The sequence below is a fragment of the Dromiciops gliroides genome, chromosome 4, assembly GCF_019393635.1.
Source record: "Dromiciops gliroides isolate mDroGli1 chromosome 4, mDroGli1.pri, whole genome shotgun sequence".
Lineage (NCBI taxonomy): Eukaryota > Metazoa > Chordata > Mammalia > Microbiotheria > Microbiotheriidae > Dromiciops > Dromiciops gliroides.
In genome coordinates, this window is record NC_057864.1 from 474471353 (window position 1) to 474491602 (window position 20250).

The window sequence follows — 20250 nt, forward strand, 5'->3', positions numbered from 1 at the left end:
GAGTTAAGAACCCCTGTACTAGATGATTGGCTCTTATAATCTTGGGCATCCATATCCCTTTAGAGTTTCCTGATAATAAAAATCCTAGTTCTTGAGCTGGAAGAACATTAGAACCCATCTAGTCCAACTCCATCACTTTACATATGAGAAACTGAGGGCCAGTGGAGTTAAATGACTTGGCCAAGGTCACACAAGTCAGAGACCATATTTTCCTATGCAGAGAAGTTATTTTTAATTAGTCATTTGAGGGGTGGCTAAGTGGTACAGTGGATAGAGAACCAGCCCTGGAGTCAGGAGGACCCGAGTTCAAATCCAGACTCAGACACTTGACACTTACTAGCTGTGTGACCTTAGGCAAGTCACTTAACCCCAACTGCCTCACAAAAAAAAAAAATAGTCAATTGAATTCTGTCTATGAACCTCAACCAGCTCATTTAAACTCACCATGACTACTTTCCCATTTGTAAAATGGGACTGATACTTTACCTCCAAAATCACAGAAGATAATAAACAAAAGGCAGTTTGTGAATCACAAGGTGCCATTTAAACTCCAGCCACTGTCACCAATAATAATTCAACATTTCAGATTTGTGGGTACATGAATCATGCCCTGCTCTGCCTTCACAATAGATTTACTGTGGCTACATGAGGTTTCATCTTGCAGTCACACAGGTAAGAGGACCTCTCCCAGTTTAGCCAGACTGGTCCTTGAATGACAGACTCACAGTCTATGCCCAGATCCATGCCCAAAGTTCTTCCAATATGGTAGCATGTGACAGAAGGGACACTTAGCCACAAGAGCTTTCAAGGACCCAGGGTCACCTTTCAGGCACAATGAGACCTCAGGAAAATGGGAGTGGAGGCTGTTACTGATGATGCTAATGATAAATGGTGGTTGAATTCATTATGTTAATATAGGCATCCATCCCTCAATGTACAAAAGCAATTAGTACAGAGAAGGCATTTCATTCATTGAAAATTCATAAAACAAGGCCAAAGAAACTATTAAGTCTTCTGTAATTTCTTGTGGCTGGTATAAAAAAATACTCTGATATTTTTCAAATTTAATTCAAAGGTGCAAAGAAAGGTATAATGAATTCAACAACAAAAAACCCCTTTATATAATTTTAATACGTAATTTAAAATTAGGAGGAAGCAACATCATATAGTAGCTCTGGCACTGGTGCAGAATACCTGGGTTCAAATGAGTCACCTTGGCCAAGTTACTTAACCTCTCTGGGCCTCAGTTTCTCCATCTATAAAATGGGAAAGTTTGATCAGATGATCTTTAAGGTCCAAATGTGTTATTCAACAATTAGGATCTCAGCAATACAACTAACGACCACAGGCAGTTTTCTGCTTTGGTTTTCTCATCTATAAAGCAAGAAGACCTGACTGTGTGATCTCAGACACCCCTTCCTTCACTGACACACCATGATTCTGGGAATGTATTGCTACTTTACAGCCACCATCCATTATACCAACATGATAACTACCGTGTGTTACCTCGGCTTTACGATAACTGTATATCATCACTACATCCTCTCCTCCACTGCACCCATCATTGGTGCCCTTCATTAGAATTTTAAAAACAACCTTCCCCTAGAGTCCAGACTGCAGGGGACAGAGGCAGCCCAGCCCCTGAGTGTCCTGCAGCTCTCAGCCACCTGGATGGTTTCCCTAGGAACTCAGGGCTGCTTCCATAGGACCAACTCAGACTGAGATTCATCTGTTGCTATGGAAAAATCTCATTGTCAGTTACTATGGTTTCATCTTCACACATGCACACACACACACACACACACACACACACACACACAAACTCTTGTGTTTTTAAAGGCTTGAATACAAACCTACCTTTGCTCTCTGCCCCATTTAGCCTGAAGGTTACTCTAAATTCTTAATCTCTGGGCTTGTGAAACATAAATTTTCTCACTAATTCTACCTTGATGGCAAGGGTTTGGTGTAGTACCTGCAACAGAATAGATATTCATTCCAATGATAATTATTATCTCTTACAAGATCACAGATTTAGAGTTGTAAAGGATCTCAGAAGCCATCTAATCAAATTCTACATTTCATGGAGGGGGAAACTGAGGCAAGGAGGTTAAGTGACTCACCCAACAGATCACAGGATCATAAATCTAGAAAGATCCTTAAAAGGCCATCTAGTGCAACCTCATCATCATATAGAGAAAGAAACTGAGGAATTAAAGTAACTTCCCCAAGGTCACACTGGTTATAAATTAAACATGGAGAATTTGATGATCATTTAATGTTAAAAAAAAAAAAGTTTTTAGCTATGGCAGTGATGAAAAAAAGGAAAAATATAAAATGGTGCTCAGTCCTGTGTGGTGTCTTCCACTTCTGGAGAAATGGCAGTGAATGGGTAGAAAAGAGAGCAGAGGACACCAAGAACCAAACCATTTTTATACTACCTACAAATGAACCTTTTAGTTGAAGCCAAATCATGGTTTGGTTTGGTTTTTCCAAAACCAGTTGGTGTGCAGAGACATACAGCCCGAGTAAGATCAGGGTACCCCTATCTCATATAGGCAGGAAGTACAGCAACCACTAACAAGCCCAGGTTCACTATTGATCAGGACAAAAGCTTTGCCCTGATCTATTTTTTTTTTTTACATATAAGGTATTTTATTTTTTCCGTTACATGTAAAGATAGTTCTCAACTTTTGTTTATACAAGCTTTACAATTTCAGATTTTTCTCCCTCCCTCCCTTCCCTCCCCCCTCCCCTAGACAGCAGGTAATCTGATATAGGTTATATCTATATATCTATATACATATACATATATCTATACATACACACATATATGTATACACATAATAACATTAATCCTATTTCTGCATTAGTCCTGTTATAAGAGAAAAAATCAGAGCAATGATGAAAAATCTCAAAACAGAAAAAAAAAAAAACAGCAGCACCAAAAACAAAAGAAATAGTATGGTTCATTTAGCATCTATACTCCATAGTTCTTTTTTTTTTTTTCTTGGATTTGGAGATCCTCTTCTATCATGAGTTCCCTGGAGCTCTTCTGTACCATTGCATTGGCGAGAAGAATATAGTCCATCACAGTAGGTCAACACTCAATGTTGATGATACTGTGTACAATGTTCTTCTGGTTCTGCTCATCTCACTCATCATCAGCTCACATAAGACCCTCCAGGTTTTTCTGAACTCCTCCTGATCATCATTTCTTACAGCACAATAGTATTCCATTGTATTCATATACCACAACTTGTCCAGCCATTCCCCAATTGATGGGCACCCCCTCAACTTCCAATTCCTTGCTACCATGTAAAGAGCAGCTATAAATATTTTTGGACATGTGGGTCCCTTTCCCCTTTCCATGATTTCTTTGGGAAAAAGACCTAAAAGTGGTATTGCTGGGTCAAAGGGTATGCACAGCTTTATCGCCCTTTGGGCATAATTCCAAATTGCTCTCCAGAATGGTTGCCTGATCTATTTTTTAACCTGGGCTTATTCACACACACCCTCCCTCCTCCCACCCCCAGCCTGGTGCCCCATCCTAGGACATTGGTTAGGACTCAGTGTGAGCACCTCATCAGTGTTGTCCATTGCAGCTGTGCAGTTCAGAACACCTCAACTCAAGTGACCCACCAGCCTTTGCCTCCCCAGAGGCAAAGATTATGGGTCTGACCACCATATGCAAAAAGCCTGAAGTATTTTGCATATTATTCATCTACTGGCTGGAGAAAATTCCCTTGAACCAATGTATTTTCTAATATGCATAATTTCAATTTGCAATCTCCTTGCCTAAATGGGTTTCCTTGCTATTAACTATTTGTGATGGTCTTTTGTGTAGCATTTGGTGGAAGAAGCCAAACTAGTGGGAAAAAAAAATCTTGAGGTACCCTCCTCACTTAAGAGAAAGTGACCAGGGAAACAAATTACTTCATTCTGAACCATTGTGCCCCTAGATCAGCAATAGGTAGGAGGTCAAATAGACATAATTTTATTCCAGTAGTTTCTTAGAAGAGACAGAGGTACAGTACTGCAAAGCAGGTATCTCCCTTACAGAAAGCAAGATCCATTCCAGAGAGATAGATCATGCATCTCTGATAACTTCCTGCCCATATATGTAGACATCTCAAGTGAATATGCCCATCCCACTTGGGCAGCACATATCTTACCTAAATATATACAGACTTCATACAAAGAGTACAAGTGCAACATAGTTAAATTCAAGGTGGTTTGGGAGGGAGGCTTATGAGAGTTATGAGAGGCTTCAGGAAAGGCTTCAAGTAGAAGGTGGGGCTTTAGCTACATCTTGTTTGTTTGTTTTTTAGTGAGGCAATTGGGGTTAAGTGACTTGCCCAGGGTCACACAGCTAGTTAAGTATTAAGTGTCCGAGGCCGGATTTGAACTCAGGTATTCCTGACTCCAGGGCCGGTGCTCTATCCACTGCACCATCTAGCTGCCCCTATAGTTTTGTTTGTTTGTTTGTTTGTTTTTTAGCTTTTGCTGCATCTTGAAAGAAGAGAGAGATAATATGAAGCCTTTCTAGAATCCCTAGGTGGGGAGAGAATCCAGTCTCCCAGGACTACCTTGTATTTATTTTGTATATATTTCCCAGTCATTCCATATTTGGTCACTTCCACTCAGGCCCTTACCCCCACATCCTTCCCTACCTTTTTACTCCTAGATGTTCCCTATATCCCTAACTCCTGCCTTACTCCTCCCCTTCTGTGTATTGTGCTCCTTTAGGTCAAGGACTTGCTTGTTTGCTTGTATTCATATTCCTAGCACTTAGAAAAGTGCCTGGCATATAGTAAGCACTTAATAAATGTTTTTTCTATCTATCTAACCATCTATCCATCCATCTTTCCATCTATTCATCCATCCATCTTTCTATCCATCCATCTATTTTTCTATCTATCCATCCATATATCCATCCATTTATCCATCTATTTTTCTATTCATCCATCCCTCTACAGGACCTGGTTGTGAACCCTAGTTCTTTCCATTTCTGTCATCTATATGACCTTGAGCAACCTCACTCATCCTCAGTGTGTGCATCTGAAAAGAAAGGGGTTAGACTACATGACCTCAAAGACTCCTTTTAGAACTAAAGCTATGCTCCCACAGACAGGCATTGAACCCCAGTCCTCACCCCAAATTCGGTTTGTTTTTTCTATATTGTCACATCCTTTTCAGAATTCGTTTTTCTAATGCCCTTTCCCAGCCCCATCCCACCCCCAGTCATATTCTATCATGGAGTTTTCTTTTTTTTCAGGAGTGGTGTTTTTTCAGAGTTTCTGCAAGAGGGGTCCTGAGAAAGAGAAGAATGAAACAAGTCTTAATAATCAGAAGGTACAGTGCTCACTTTGGCAGCACATATACTAAAATTGGAACAATACAGAGAAGATTAGCATGGCCCCTGCACAAGGATGACACGCAAATTCATGAAGCATTACATATTTTTAGGGGGCAGCTAAGTGGCGCAGTGAATAAAGCACCGGCCCTGGATTCAGCAAGACCTGAGTTCAAATCCAGCCTCAGACAGTTGACACTTACTAGCTGTGTGACCCGGGGCAAGTCACTTAACCCTCATTATCCCAACAAAAAAATAATAATAATAATCAGAAGGTATAGTGGATAGAATGCTAAAATTATAGTCAGAAAGACCTGGGTTCAAATCACATCCCAAACAATTATAGCTGTGTGACCTTGGGCAAATCATCTCCCCTCTCTGGCCTCAGGTTCCTCATCTATAAAAGAAGGGGGTTGGATTCAATAGTCTCTTCTGGCTCTACTTCCAAAATCCCCTTCTGTCCCAGCTGCACCCCAAAGTCCAAAGGGAGTCCTTTCCACTGGTCTCAGGAAGTGCAAGGTCATGATTAGCTTGATATCCCAGAAGGCAAAGAAGCTGGTAATCTCTCACAAAGAAGTGCCAATCCTCATAAAATCCCACTTTGATGAAAACATCCACTGACAAGACCATCTCATAACAACACTGCCTTGCAACAAGATCATTAATTGACAAAGATGGTCTAAGGTAGTCCTTTGACAGGGTCGTTAACAGAAAAGATGAATGTGCACCGAAAATGTCTTTTACAAGGTTACTCTAGAAGCTAATAAAAGAGCAGAAATGAGCTGCTTCCTCAAGAGTCTCTACTCCCAGGAGTCTAAACTATTCTCCAAAGCCTTCCCCACTGTGATCAAGACCAGGTCCTAGCCCATCAGGGAAAGAGAGCTGCAGAGGCTTTTGACCAACATCTAAGGATCCAGGAGCCAACAAGGACCTCAGGATGCTATCTAGGCTGTGCCCCTGAGTTTAAGACTAAGTATCTTAAAGCAGGTGAATCTGCTTAATCCAGTGGCAGAGAGAAAGTAGAGTTACTCCAGCCCAGAGTCTAAAACCAAGAGGGATTCCGTGTCCATGGTACAGTCCTGTTTCTGGCTAGCATGATGCTGATTGCATCCAACCCTAGCACACTACAGAGTCTGCTAATGAGGTTCATAATCATTCAAAAGAGCTAAGTCTTTCTGTCCATTCAGGAGGCACCAAGAGGATAGGGAATACATATTGCCCAGACTAGGCTAGACCATTGGATGGAGGAGTGTTTGTAACACAGTTGCAGATTTAGAGCTGGGTGACACTTCAGAGGACTAATCCAACCATCATTTTACCAAAAGGAAACCAAAGCCCAAGGAGCTTAAGGGATTTGCACATTTTTCCAGTTAATGAATGTCACAGGCAGAATTTGAACTCAAATCATAGAGGCACAGATTTAGAGCCGGAAGGGACCTCAGAAGCCATCTAGTCCAACCCTTTCATTTTACAGATGAGGAAACAAGAGATAAAGGGACTTATCCAGAGTCAAAAAGCTAGTTAAGTGGGGGGGCAGCTAAGTGGCACAGTGGATAGAGCACCGGCCCTGGAGTCAGGAGGACCTGAGTTCAAATCTGGCCTCAGACACTTGACACTTAGTAGCTGTGTGACCTTGGGCAAGTCACTTAACCCTCATTATCCAACTTTTTAAAATTCTTTTTAATTTGAAAAAAAAAAAGCTAGCTAAGTGTCACAGGAATCATTTGAACCCAGATCATCCTGCCTCTAAGGCAATGCTGCCACTTGTTATCAAGAGAATATAAGGCAGATGTCCAGCACGACGGTAGTAGTTAATTTATGAGAGGACATGAATGAGTGGCCCAGACTGGGCAAGCATGGATGGTTTTGCGCTCCACATCACTGGAGTGAATACTCCCATGAGTGAAATGACAAATTCATGGGAGCATTCAAGTCTTGGAGTAAAGAGAATCCATGGTATCACCCCAACCAAAACCAACATGCTGAACAAGCCCAAACCAAGCCCCTGCTTGGACTCCAAACACACCATCACCTCCTCAACTCTAATTAGAACGAGGGGGTGGCAGCTAAGTGGCACAGTGGATAGAGCACCAGCCCTGGATTCAGGAGGACCCGAGTTCAAATTGGTCTCAGACACTTGGCACTTACTAGCTGTGTGACCCCGGGCAAGTCACTTAACCTTCATCACCCTGCCAAAAAAAAAAAAAAAAAAAAAAAGAACTGATGGATGTCTATCATAACAGGCCAGATTCCATGGTATATGAGATCAACCTCAGGTTTATGCTATGGACTATGGGGCATCTTGCCATCACAAAGGGCCCACGAATTTACCAAGGATTATCATAGATTATATGTTCCAGACCTTAGGTCATGGGATTTAGAACTAGAGGAAACTTCAGTAAGTCAGTCAGTCAACAAGCATTTATTAAACACTTACTACGTACTAGTCACTGTGCTAAGCTCTCTCAGGATACAAAGACAGGCAAAAACGATCCCTAAGAAGGCATCTGGTCCAACCCTCTCGGTTACAGATGAGGAAACTAAAGACAAGAAAATAACTTATCCATGGTCATATAGATAGTAAGCAGCAGAGGCAGAATTTGAACCCAGATCCTTTAACTTTACATGCTTTTTTTTTTTTGGTGAGGTAATTGGGGTTAAGTAACTTTCCTAGGGTCACACAGCTAGTAAGTGTAAAGTGTCTGAGGCCGGATTTGAACTCAGGTCCTCCTGAATCCAGGGCTGGTGCTCTATCCACTGCGCCACCTAGCTGCCCTGTACATGCATTTTCTTAATGAACAAATACCAGTCATACAACTAACATTATTTGAGGGACCAGAGATCAATAAGCAATCATTTCTTAAGTTTCTTCTGTGTGCCAGGCACTGGAGCTACAAAGACAAAAATGAACTAATCCTTGCCTTCAATGAGTTTACATTCTATTGGGGGAGGGGTAGTCTTAACCTTTTGTGTATGGGCCATGGACCTCTTTGACAGTGCCTGGTGAAACCTATGAACCCCTACTCAGAAAAATGTTTTTAAATGCATAACTTAAAATACATAGGATTCCAACAGAAACCAATTCTTTTGAAATACAGTTATCAAAATATTTCTAAAAAAACAAGTTCATAGGGGCAGCTAGGTGGCACAGTAGATAAAGCACCAGCCCTGGATTCAGAAGGACCTGAGTTCGAATCCAGCCTCAGTCACTTGATACTTACTAGCTGTGTGACCCTGAGCAAGTCACTTAACCTCTCTTTGTCTCAGTTTCTCAAATGTATAATGGGGACAATATCAGCCCCTACTTCCCAGGGTTGTTGTGAATAAAGAGATAATATTTATAAAGTTCACAGCACAGTGCCTGACACCTGGGAGGTGCTTGATAAATGCTTGTTCCCCTCCTTATGTTCTCCTTCTATAGGGAGAAACAATATGTAATTTGTTTTTAAGGTGGGGTGGGGATCTCATAATTAAAAAATTAGAAACCACTAGCACGATGGGAAGAGTATCAGACTGGGAGTCAGAAGACTTGGGTTCTAATCCCAGCCACTGCTCCTTACTTACCTTTGTGACCTAGGATGAGTCATTTCCCTGCTCTGGATCCCCGGCAAAAATGTAAGACTGTGCTGGTTGACCTCTAAGCTCCCTTCCAGTTCTTGCCCCTTTGCTCTGTGGCTGTGGCTCTCTGTACCTTCCCTGTTTCGAGGGTTAGAGATTTCATGACCTAACTTCCCTTCAGAAATTCCAACACCTGAACATTTATGGGGAATGAATGGACCCCAAGATGTTTGCAATTATTATTAGTTGATTGCTAAATGGGTAAACAACAATCCCACCGGGATCTGGCCAATTCTCTTGACAATGGAGCATCACTCAGAGAGGGCATAGGATGAGGTACTTTAAGAAGTTTGAAATGGTCAATCACAATTTATTGCTTTCAGTAATGGCATCATCACAAGAAGAGTACTTCTCACCCTTTAGGGAGGAAATTAACTCCTTTAACCTGAGCTAGTTCATGTAAATCAGGAGAAAGTCCTTATTTTTTGATGTCTGACTCTAAGGAAAACAGCTAGAGCATCTTTCTGAGCATGTTTTCTGGAAGAATCAATTTCTATAAGTCCCATCTATTCTGCACAACTGACCTTAATCACACTCACCCTCTTCTATACCCCTCAGTAGACTTACTGTCCCAGCCATTCATCACCTCCTGCCTCCTAATGTTATTTAAATTTCAGAAACAATGATACTAATGAGCCCAGGCATTTGTGGAGTGCCTTGTGATTTACAAAATGCTTACTCCCCCCAAACTCTCACCTGAGGTCCCAGCCTGATTATGGGATGTCTTGGTTTCTCACTACATCTAGACTGCCTCCAGTCATGTTTCCATTCACTTCCAGGTCATCTTCTTGCCAGTTATCTTACCCATCCTCTTCTTCCTTAATAGCCCTCCCTCCAAATCAACTGTATCATTGATCCTAGAAAGGATGTATTAATCTACTTCCCAATGGCTCTACTCACCATCTTCAAATATGTCGTCTTTTAATCCTGATAGGTGTTGCCCACCCCTATTAGAATGTAAGAATCTTGAGAGCAGGGACTGTTTTAAACTTTGTATGTGTGTCCCTAGTGCTTAGCTCAGTGTTTTGACACATAACAAATACTTAATAGATGCTTTTCTTCTATTTAACAATTATTTATTTTTGTCCATTTCCTCCATTTTCTCATTTGATTATCAATATCAATCAATCAGAAGATCTGGGCTCAAATTCACCTCTGAAGCTTACTACCTGCATTCACCCCTCTACACCTGTTTCTTCATTTACATAATTAGGGGATTGGACTAGACAGCCTCTTTCCTCTCCAGCTCTCGGGAGATGTCTATATCATGAATTAGTGAAGGAGCATGTGTTAAACACCTACTATGCTGCAGAAACCATGCCAGGCAGTAGAAACACAAAGACAACAATGAAACAGACCTTGCTTTTAGGGGGCTCAGAAGAATGGGGGGCACAGGGATCACAGGATAATGTAATTTAGAGCTAGATCACCTAGCCTATTCACTTTTCAAAAATATATCTTGATAACCTCATTTCAACATAATTGATTTCCTTTTCAATCCTCTATTTAATTTTGTGGATTTAAAAATATAATCCTAGAGGCAGCTAGGTGGCACAGTGGATAGAGCAGAGGCCCTGGAGTCAGGAAGACCTGAGTTCAAATCCAGCCTCAGACACTTAACACTAGCTGTGTGACCCTGGGCAAGTCGCTTAACCCCAATTGCCTCACTCAAAAAATAAAATAAAATAAAAATAATCCTGAGAATATTTCCATAGGCATCACCAGGCTGACTGCCAAAGGGGTGCATGACATGCCCAGAGGTTAAGATCCCTTTTCTAAATTAACTCTATTTTATGGATAAAGACACAAAGGCCCAGAGAGGACAAGTGATTTTCCCCAGGTCACAAAGGGAAAAAAGGACTTAAACTCAGGTCTTCTGACTGTGGATTCAATGCACTTTCTATTCTATCACAGTATCTTACCCTTTGCAGCTAAAGAACAAATCTGCTTCCTCTTCCACAGTTCCTGGCACATGGTAGGTGCTACATAAACACAAGGGCATTTGAGATGTCTAAGGATACCTCTTGTGCCCCATCCATGTTGTCCCTTCTCAAACTGGCCTAACAGCCCCAGCCCCTCAACCAGTTCTTGTGCAGCCCCCCATTATCAGTATCATTCCTGAAATATACATGCCGAATAAGCACAATACTATGGGTCCAGCACACACACACCCCGCCTGTATGCCTGTTCTACCTCTTTCTATCTTCCATTCTCCTCTGATATGATCAGCTTATCTATTTAAACCTCCTCTCATTGCCTGCTGCTAGAGGTTTTCTGTCCTGCCCCAAGGGTCAGGCTGATCTCTGAGTCCTGAGCATCCCCAAGGTGGCACATCTTGATGCCACCCAGAGCCCCGAATGTGACAGCTGCCCACCATTTCAGAGTTAACATTTCCTAATGTTTCCAGCAAGAATTATAGCCCATCAGTTCCTGTCATAGGAAAATTGTTATTTCCAATTTCTCTCAACCATCTTGAATAGGACCACAGTGCCATCATCTGGTAGATGCCTGGGATTTACCTGCACCATAGCTGTTGCCACCACATTTTTTTTAATCCTTTCAAAGTCAGTCCTAGCTCTCCTTTAGAAATCAGCCTCAGGCATGTGCTTTGTGGAAATTGTAGTTTGACTTCCATTGGCAAGTACAAGCATTCAAATATATGAACAGGAACATAAGAAAAGAAAATAAGAAAAATGACCATGCAAAGAGAAGCCAAGAAAAAATAACAAGGGATTGGAAATGACTGGATTGTGGCAACAGCCTCTGAATTAGTCTCCCTATTCCTAGCTTGTCCTCTAGCCAATTTTTCCTCACGCAGTTGCCAAGATAATCATCTAAGGGTACAGGGCTGACCACATCAGTACCCTGCTCAAGAAATTTCAATGATTCCCTGTTACCCCTAAGATACAAACTTGAAGGTTGGCCCTTTATGATTAGGGTCTAATTTTCTTTCCAGATTTATTTCAAATGACATGCCTTCATGAACTTTCCATTCATCCCAAACTGTCTATTTGCTATTTCCCAAATTTGACATGCCATCTCCTGGCTCAGTGTCTTTGTATAGGTTTCCCTACTACCCCCACCCCCACTGCAATATCCTCTTTCCTTATTCCTGCCCCTTAGAATACTCAGCTCTTTCATGACCTAGCCCAGGTGCCACATCTTAAGGTAAACCTTGCTTGATTTCCTCTCATTGTTAAGGTTCTCCTTCCACAAGTTTTTTTTCTCTCCCCCCCCCACACCTTCTAAACCTGTTTCCTCCTCTGTAAAATGAAAAGGTTTGATTCATGATCTCTAAGGTCCCTTACAGGGAAGTCTAGCTCATAGTCTATGATTTTAAGAAATTCCAAGTGATCAGAATCATTGAGGAGTCTGCTTCTCTTCTAGGATGTACCTATCTTTATGCATACTATCCCACACACACCTGGAAGATCTTACTTGTTTTAGTTTTGTCAATGGATCCTATCCCCAGCACCTAGAACATCCTTTAAAAATGTTATTGTTCGGTCATTTCAACTGTGTTCAACTCTTTGTGACCCCATTTGGGGTTTTCTTGGCCATTTGGGATTTCCTTCTCCAAATCATTTTAGATGAGGAAACTGAGGCAAACAGAGTTAAATAATTGCCTAGAGTCACACAGCTAGTAAGTGTCTGAGGCCAGATTTTAATTTTGCCACCTGGAGGTGCTTAATAATACTTGTTGGATTGAACTGAATTGGTAATTCAAGTGAGTTTGGCCCCAGTTAAAGCATTCACTGGAGGCCCCTTAATTCAAATGCAATCAAGGGAAATCACTACATATTCTGTGGGGGGGGGGACCCAACTTTCCTTTTATAGGACCAAGGAACTTAAGCCTAGTAGGTAGGTACCGTGGAGAGCACCCTATCTAACCCCATCCTTCCCAGATTTACTGTCTATCATTGTAGAGAGGTAGCATCATAAATACTAAACTTGGAATCAACAGATACCTGGGTTCTGATCTGGTTTCTGATTCTACTTGACCTTGAGCAAATCATTAAACTTTTCCAATTCTCAGCTTCCTCATCTGTAAAATGAGGTCAGCTAGAGTCAGTGCTGATCTGGGGTTAAAAATTACCAAAGAACCTATATAGTCCAACCCCTTCATTTTTTTTTTATTTTTTTTTTATTTTTTTAATGAGGGTTAAGTGAATTGCCCAGCGTCACACAGCTAGTGAGTGTCAAGTGTCTCAGGCCTGATTTGAACTCAGGTCCTCCTGAATCCAGGGCCGGTGCTTTATCCATTGAGCCACCTGGCGGCCCCAATGAAGGCATTTTTTCAACTAAGGCTTGGAGAGGTGATGTGACTTAACCTCAGTCACACAGCCCATGTGTGTGTTAGATGCAGGATTCAAACCAGATCCTTCCATAGGTCTTACTTAGACTGATAAATGATTATTCTTCATAATAGCTGTATAAACTGAATCCTAATTTATTCTTTCCTGCTCCCAAATTGTCAAATATTACACCTTAGATCATGTTAATCTATAATTCATCAGTCTTATCTTATAAGGCCAGTTCTCCTTCTTGCTTGAAAGTCTTAAAGTTCAAATCCATTTTCGGGTGCATACAGCTGACATGATTTGGGACAAATAACTTTACCTATCATTAAGGTAAGGCAAATCATCCTACTTTTCAGTGCCCACCCCCCAGGGAACCCTCTAAAAATATAGGTTGTAGAGAAAAAATAGATCTGCATAAGCAGAGGGAGTTCCCAACATGGATAAAATAAATTAGAGGAAGAAAGAAAGAAAGAAAGAAAGAAAGAAAGAAAGAAAGAAAGAAAGAAAGAAAGAAAGAAAGAAAGAAAGAAAGAAAGAAAGAAAGAAAGAAAGAAAGAAAGAAAGAAAGAAAGAAAGAAAGAAAGAAAGAAAGAAAGAAGGAAGGAAGGAAGGAAGGAAGGAAGGAAGGAAGGAAGGAAGGAAGGAAGGAAGGAAGGAAGGAAGGAAGGAAGGAAGGAAGAAAGAAAGAAAGAAAGAAAGAAAGAAAGAAAGAAAGAAAGAAAGAAAGAAAGAAAGAAAGAAAGAAAGAAAGAAAGAAAGAAAGAAAGAAAGAAAGAGAGAAAGAGAGAAAGAGAGAAAGAGAGAAAGAAAGAAAGAGAAAGGAAGGAAGAAAATCCAATGTAGAAAAAAGATCTGCCTACCATGCCCCCCTCCAATTTGCTTACATTTCTTTCATTTTTGTATTTTTAGCATCAAAATTGTTTTTTATCTTTTACCAAAAAAAAAATCTTGGTATTATTCCAGGCATATTGGAAGACATACTATTTACATACTTTAGGGTTCATGTATCACGTCTTCTGAATAGAAAACTCTCTTCTTCCCTCCTACCTCCAGCCAAGTGCCAATAAATCAAACCATTTAATGCTGTTTTTCATAAATGGAAAAACCAGAATGATTCAAGTATGGGAGTGTTAGCATCTGTTTCATGAGGGTAATGTTTTCCACACACTCCAACAAAAGAGGTTACAGTTGTGAGGCTTCCTTGCAGTATTATGAAAAACAAGAATCCACTAAGTAGGGTATAGATGGAATAAAACTAAGACATGGATTTTGAGTAAACTAAATGAGGGAAAGCAGATTTGCAGGGACTGTTTAACCAAGGCAGCCCTATCAAACGTAGAATGTTTATTCTGTAGCACACTGACACATGAGGTTTTAATCCAGAGAAACATTTAAAAATGGAAAGTAAGTTCTTGCATCAGGACAAATATGTCAAATGTGAAATCAAAACCACATCAGTGTTCCCCCATTCATCAGGGTGAGCTCTGCTTTCTAACTGGGCACTGGACTTTCAAAGGACTTGCCTACATGCAATTAACCCAGAAGATTTCAGTGTAGACAAGGCATCTTCCTTTTACATCAGAAACTTGCTTGATCTTCCCAAACTTCTGTGCAGAGTTTAGGAAATGACACACTCATGATTGGTGAGAAAAAGGGTCACCAAAAGAGTGTTTACCTCCATGGCAAAAATAATTCGTGGTTATAGATATAGTACCCCCTCTGGTACACTCCCCTAGAGAGCTTCTAATACTCATGAGCTCTAGGTTACCCTGTGGGTGGCTACCTCTAAAATTATAGCTCATGAGCCTCCACTGGTGTGGTTCTCATTAGTAGTCAGCCAGGAGACATAACTTAGGAAAGGCATTTACTAATATGGTATATTAAGAACAATAGTTATAAAATCTTCTGCTCACAAACTCGGGTATTCTCCCACATGCAGCATTGGTGGAAAGAGAAAGCCAAAAAATAGAGTACAATGAGTAGTAAGCTACACTTATAGGAAATGCATTGACCAAGACAACTCAAAACTCCAGAACTTCAAGGCATCCATGTCTTTTTTCTATTTGTAGAGTCCTCACAATGCTCCCCCTTTTGGCAAATCATCTTTGCTAAATAGGTCCATTATCTGGGCTTCTAAAAGGCACTTCTTTCTTCAGTAATTTTCTATTCTTAGGGTTATTTCTTTTTAAACCCATGGCATCTTTTTGTGTGGGGCCATGGGGGTTGAGTGACTTGAAAAGGCTGGGATACTTTTTTTTGCATGGGGCAATGAGGGTTAAGTGACTTGCCCAGGGTCACACAGCTACTAAGTGTCAAGTGTCTGAATCTGGATTTGAACTCAGGTCCTTCTGAATCCAGGGCTGGTGCTTTATCCACTGAACCACCTAGCTACCCTCCCCATGACATCTTTATACTGCCAGAAGTCCCACCCTCAAAGATGCTTCCAGACTCCAATGACTGCTTTAATAGCTTAAAATGGTACAAAGACTTTTGGGACACCCTGTAGAAGAGGTTCTGGGAAGTATATAGGTACAGCACTATAAGTATACTGGATGTGATAATCCACAAGGCTAACCACATATCAAAGGGATAGATGAATGATGGAAATGTAGCAAAGGAGTCATAGAAGGAATAGGCAGGCAGATAGGAGGAGAACCAGGAAGGAGCAGTGCCGTGGAAGTGAAGGGGTGTCAGAGTTACCAAGCAAAAAGAATGTCAGAAGTTACAGAGAGGTCAAGAGAGCCGTGGAAGTGAAGGGGTGTCAGAGTTACCAAGCAAAAAGAATGTCAGAAGTTACAGAGAGGTCAAGAGAGGGTGATACCTGAGGGGAAAGTCATCAGATTTAGCTGGTAAAAAGTCATTCACATACTTTAAGAGAAGAGTCCAGGGGCAAGAGGAGGAAAACCTGATCTAGGACAGTGGCCAAGTGCAGAGAGAGGAACTGAATGGTTGAGATATACAGGAGTAATATATGATGAATTAATTATTCAATGGGTGGGCAGATCCAGGAGTTAATAGGAGGAAAAAATCATCAGGACTTGCAGGGGTCAGAACATGATTCACAATAGAGATACCAGTCGAGATGAGTCTTAATAAGATGAGTCCATAGCAAGCAGTAGGAAGCTAATGGGAAGTATCCATATTTGAATGTGGGCCTCTCTGGGGTGATAAGGATTCACTTCAAATATAATAAAGAAATAGCCCTGGGATAAGTTGACCCAGCAGGATCTGTGAGTGATACCCAACCATCCCTTCCTTATCTCCTAATCGGCTCCTTCATGCTCCTGGATTTAAGGTATTCTGTGGGTCTGCCCTCCTAAAACTATAGCTCACAAGCCTCCATCAATGTGTTTGCCTTTCCTAGTCAGCCAGTAGAAACAATGAGCTCAAAGCAAAGGCATTTGCCAAGATGGCATGTTAAAAGCAGACCGCTCATCTCTCATAGCTCCCTGTGAAGAACTGCCTCCTCACAAGCCTTGCTTGGGTAGCAATTAAGTGGATAGGTTTGAAAGGTCAAGAATGTCTGCTCCGGGAAAAGTAAGAACAAATTGAGAGAGGTTGATGGCGAATACCTTACACATAATAGATATTTAATAATTTTTGTTGGATTTAATTACTTCAAATGTCACTAAAGGTAGTTAAGCAAAGGACTTATAGGGGATGTCAATTAATCTGAAAGGAAGAATTTGTTAACAAAAACCTTGCCAATCAATGTTCAGAAACTTCTGGCACCTGATAATTACCCATAAAAGGACCATCAATTTTCAAACTGGAAGAGAATGAGAAAGATCATCTGGTCCAAGCCACTGCCAAGTCCTTACCTCATTAGAGCATGGCAGAATCTCAGCATTGCAAGGGACCTCAGAAGTCTGGTCCAAATCATATTTGAAGAAAGGTTGCCTCCCTCATCATACTGAAAAGTGGGTGCCCAGGCTCTGCTTGCTGACCCACAGGGAGAGAAAAAAACCCTACCTTTACTTTCATTTCTGGACAACTCTACTTGTTAGGATAAACCATAGAGCTGCCTCTCTGTAATTACCATCCATTCCTACCTAGGGCCAAAGAGAACAAGTCTACCCTTTTCCATATTATAGCTTTTTAAATACTTGAAGACAGTTATCAGATGTTACAGTGGGAAGAATACGGTGTCTAGAATCAAGAGACCCAAGCCCAGGTCCCTGATGCATACTACTTGAATGGCTTGGACAAGTCTCTTAATCTTTCTGGGCCTCCATTTCCTCCACCATTAAATGAAGAAGCTGAACTCAATGACCTGAGGCTCTAAATCTATGATCCTGTAAGTACAGAAATCAGCACCTTAACACTTAATTCTGTGCTAGGATTTGTATTGAGTACTTTGGATACAAAGAAAGGCAAAAACAGTACCTGCCCTCAGGAAGCTAACATTCTAGTGGGGGGAAGTAACATGTAATTAACAAGGCATATGCAAGATACAAAGAAAGTAAGTAGATGGAAGGTAAGTTTAGGGGAGAAGGCACTGGCATCTGAGGGGATCTAGCAAGGCTTTCTACCGAAGATGGGACTTGAGGCGAGTGCTAGAAGAAGACAGGGAAACCAAGGAACAGAGGAGAGAGGGCAAACCAGGCATGGAGAACAGCCAAGTATAATGAATGGCAAGAAGCCTTGTGTACTTGGATCAGTATGTGGAGAAGAATAGAGTTCAAAAAGACTGGAAAGAAAGAAAGGGTCTAGAGTACTAAGAACTTTAAATGCCACACCGAGGATTTTGTATTTGATCTTGGACACAGTAGGAGGAGCCACTGAAAGGGTGATGTGGTCATACCTGTGCTTTGGTGAAATCACTGGTAGCTTAGTGGGAGTTGGATTAGAATGGGGAGAGACTTGAAGAAGGGAGACCAAGCAGAAGGCTGTTGGTAAGACATGGTGGGGGCCTGAACTAAGAAGATGTCTGTGTGAGAGGAGAAAAGAAGACATGTATGAGATTCAATTCAATTCAATTAACATTTATTGAGTGCTTACCCTGTTCTAGGTACTAAGCACTGGGGACACAAAAAGAAACAAGACAGTCCCTGCCCTCAAGGAGCTAACAATCTATGCTGTGAAGGTAGAAATGACAAGATGTGACAACGGACTGGATATGTAGAGTGAGAGAGTGAGGGATGAAGTGTGACACCCGGCTTGTGAACCTGGGTGACTGGGGGGATGATAGTGTCCTCAAAAATAATAGAAAAGTTATGAAGAGGGAAGGGTTTGAGTTCTTCTTTGGATATGTTGAGTTTAAGGTTCCTGTGAGATATCTAGTTTGAGATGTCCAAGAGGCAGTCAATGATGCAAGACTAAAGCTCAGGAGAGAGACCAGGGGTGGATATACAGTTATCCCTTCCACCTCTCAGGAGTTAGGGGGTGCCCCCACAATCTGGAAAATCTACATAAAATTGCTCCCCCTTAATACCAGAGAATGTCTTAATTTTCTTTTATTTTTATGGGATATTTACAGTACCTTATTGGAAAATTCAGGTTAAGTATTTGGTCATAGGCTCTTTGTCATCTGCTGACCTTTGAGTATCATCTGCTGCCTCTGCAAAACTCCCCAAAAATTCTCATTAAATTTCTTATGCCTACCCAAAACCTTGGGGGGGGAAAGTCACAATGTGGAAGGGCTAACTGTAGAGATCTGGAAATCATCTGCATAGAAGTAATATTTTACCCTATGAGAGCTGATGAAATTATCAAATGACATAGTATGGAGGGAAGAGAGAAGATGGCCCAGGACACAACCTTGAGGGACATCTTTTGGGGGGGCAGGGTAATGAGGGTTAAATGACTTACCCAAGGTCACACAGCTAGTAAGTGTCAAATGTCTGAGGCCGGATTTGAACTCAGGTCCTCCTGAATCCAGGGCCCCTGCTTTATCCACTGAGCCACCTAGCTGTCCCACATATATTATCAATAATAGCAACTACATACATTGGAAAAGTACTAGCACACGTATTCAGGAGCTATTATTTATTCAGTCCACAGAAGATGAGATGCAGTGGGAGAAGTTCAAGATTTGAACTCAGGTCTGAATCCTGACTCTGCTATTTACCCCCTCTATGACTTCAAACTCTCTGTTTCCTCATCTGTAAAAGGAGAGGATTGGACTGGATGGCTTTTAAGATCCCTTCCAACTCTAAATCTATGATCCTATGACCAAACCTGAGGAATCATAGAAAAGTAACATAATCTCTTTAAATATCTATTTTGTCCTCTGGAAAATGAGAAAACTTCCAAAATTCCTTCCATCCATCAATTCATGGTATAATGAAGAGAGTGCTATATTTGGAGTCAAATACACTTGAGTTCAAATCCTGCTTTAGACACTTACTGGCTTTGTAATCCTGAACAAATCAACCTCTCTTGACTTCATTTTTCTCATCTCTAAAGGGACCTGGTTTTAATCATCTCTAAAGTTCCACCCAGTTCTAATTCTATGATTCTGTTAGTTTTCAAGAATCAATGTTTGCCAGGGCAGCAGGAGGACCTGAGTTCAAATCTGGCCTCAGACACTTGACACTTACTAGCTGTGTGACCCTGGGCAAGTCACTTAACCCTCATTGCCCCGCCAAAAAAAAAAAAAAATCAATGTCTGCTTCTTTGTGGAGTCATATATGGATTTCCAGACCTCCCTTTACAAAAACCCACCCAGGAGTCTAGAGCCAATACATGAGGAGTGACTGGTCCAGTGTACATCTCTCCACTGTCATCCCCATCTTATAGTTGAGACAACTGAGGCCCCAAAATCTTAAGTGACTTTCTTAATGCCACAACAGTCAGATTTGGCACTCATGATTCAGGGCAGAACTCATTGGATTCCACCATCTGCTTCTGCTGTGCATTGAGGGGGATAATTCAGTGATTGTTTTTAAAAAACTAAACATTTTCTCTTCTTCTACCCTTCTTAAGTTAATGTGAACAACTGAAATTTGGAAGGAATCAAGTATTTCAGAGCCTAAG

General features: G+C 41.2%; 1 non-coding gene across 1 annotated transcript; it reads left to right on the forward strand.

Annotated features, from left to right (window-relative positions):
* Positions 1-5357: 5357 nt before the first annotated feature.
* LOC122726849 lies at positions 5358-5464 on the forward strand. Its single transcript, XR_006352842.1, has one exon. It is a non-coding gene; the product is annotated as a U6 spliceosomal RNA (small nuclear RNA).
* Positions 5465-20250: the final 14786 nt, after the last annotated feature.